A 2,564-nucleotide genomic window follows, 5' to 3' on the forward strand; every position below is an offset into this window, starting at 1 on the left:
GTATTTAAATCTATATCAATCTAACTTCTTAAATCTTAGTCATTATAATTATGGATGTTTATTTTAAAGGACAATGGAGAACTCAAAACTATAAGGTGTTTTAGTCACAAACTCAATGTTTATCTGAAGGTCTTTTTTCCCTTTGGCATTGTTGAACAAACTTGTTATTCTTAGTTTACTTTTTTCTTCTTTGGACATTAATACAACAATGTGTTACTAGCGTCCGGTACTGTGGGGTCCCTGAAGATGAAATTTATGTTCCTTCCATCTTTGTGTTCTAAGTGAACCTCTGACCTGAGAGTGTTTATGGCATTAATGAATGTCATTTTCAAACAGTTTTTTTAAATTCATACACTGTTTAAAATAAAAAAAAAAACTGCAGTCTCCATCCAAAAAAACAGTTTGTATTTTTAAATCCACAACTTAGTTATTTTCAGAAGGATCCACTCATTCTACAATGTGTTCAGCATGAGTTCTCAATCTTCAAAATAATCTATGAAATGTTATTACTTTCCAGTTTTACAGACGGTGACAGTGAAGTTTAGACCCTGTGGTTACTGTATTGACTGCTTCTCTCTTGGATCATTTGCTCTGGGAGAATCCAGCTGGAGAATCCCAAAAAGTTCAAACAGCAAGAAATAAAAGAAAGCCTCTAGCTAACAGCCATGTGAGGGCTTATTCTGGAAGCAAATTCTCTAATCCCAGTCACACCTTCAGAGGGCTGCTGGCCCAGCTGACATCTTAATGGTAACCTCAGGATTGCCCCTAAACCAAAGCCATCCGTTAAACTAATCTCCCAGTTTCCTGACCCATAGAAACCAAGAAATTTTATTTGTATGTAATTTTACATCATATCTCACATCCTTAATTTTATTGTTAGAAGGTTTGTCCTGGGTGTATGTTATTTATTTTTAATTTTTAAAAAAGATTTATTTATTCATGCATACAAGAGCTGGGGTACAGGCCAGATGTGTGGGAGGGTGAGAGAATTCACCAGAGACAGAGTGGGGAACAGAACAGGCAGATTGACTGAAATACACTGCTGGGTATAATTTATATGAGAACTTCTAAATGTTTTATGAAATATGTTAAGTGAGGTTTTGGAAACCTCACTTTAAAACAGCTCATTTTTCTTTATGAAAGTTAATTCAAATGTAAGAGAAAAATAGTAATTACCCTAAATAGCATAAAGGACAGGCAGCTATTAGTCTTCTAATGTTTTAGGATAGTCAGCTCTTTGCACTGTTAAACACAATCATGCTTAAAGATGTTTTTTCAAGGAATATTGTTAAATTGTAATTTTGAATAATGGTTTTGATTTCTTGGTTACCAGATAATAGACAACACCCTCAGAGTCTTTGCATACTTTCAAGAATCCTTAAACATTTGGTTGATGTATATGATGTTTACAAATTATATTTAAGTTAAAAAAAATTCACACATTAAAGGGAAAAAAACTAATTCCTAGGTGTATTCATCTTTTCTATTCTAGACTTAAAAGGAAAAAATCAGTGCATTTCATTCTTGTTACCTAATTATTCTCAGCCCTCAGTCTGCATTGAGATTCCAGGCTTGGGAGACTCTTGTTTGTTCTTCCACCTTTCTGAGTTTGCTTGAAGGGTTATCCAGGGACTATGAGGACTGAAATCGTTTTGTCCAACTACTTGATTAATCAGGCCCTGGAATCAATTTCACATGATTTAAATTTACTTGATTTAACAGTTTATATTCCCAAATACATTTTTAAAATTCTTTTTAAAAAATACTCTCAAAAAAGGGAAATGAAGAGGCATTATTTTCCCCTACAGGCATCCACTGTGGTATTTAAGATCTCTTATTTCACTCAACAATTTTTTTTTCACTTGAGGGTCAGTCTACTCTAATTCTACAGGAGTCTATTACATCAAATCTAGAACTTTTTCATGAGAAAGAAGTTTGTAAAGTCCCAGCTATCTGCTTCCACCAAGTTTTTGCAAATACCTGATTTTAACCACCTTCTGTACCTGGTCTGTAATTTCCATCAGAAACTGCCTTTCTCAGGTTGGCTTCCCCCAGCCTGTCTTAATAGGAGTACAAATACTCCCAACTGACATATCCACTAAAGGGTCACACATAATAAAACTTTACCTTATAATTTGTTGTATCTTAGAAACAAGATACTTAAGATTGTTGGAGATATGTAAATTCAGGAGTAAAAGTAAAGTGCAATTAATTAATCTATTTTGACTTTTAAAGGGGTGTTTTACTTTCTTACTCTCAGCTATAGCAATAGATAATGAATTTTACAGTAGCTAGAGTGACCCAGGAAGCATATAAAGAAAGTGGTAAAGAGCAAGTAGTTTTCTCTTCTTTTTCTCTCTGTATATGCTGCACTGTCTCCCTCTTACCACATAGAAGAAAAACAATTGTCTTTATGCAGAAATTTTTCTGAAGACAGACTAAGTCATAAACCAAACTTTGACAAAGCTGAAGTTTTTCTTTAAGGGTTTCATCACCCCATTCCATCTATTCATTCATTCATTCTGAAATTATTCATTGAGTTCCGTGTATGTGTTACACACTTC

The sequence above is a fragment of the Talpa occidentalis genome, unplaced genomic scaffold (genome assembly GCF_014898055.3).
Source record: "Talpa occidentalis isolate TD23 unplaced genomic scaffold, MPIMG_talOcc4v2.1 talOcc4.11, whole genome shotgun sequence".
Taxonomy (NCBI): Eukaryota; Metazoa; Chordata; class Mammalia; order Eulipotyphla; family Talpidae; genus Talpa; species Talpa occidentalis.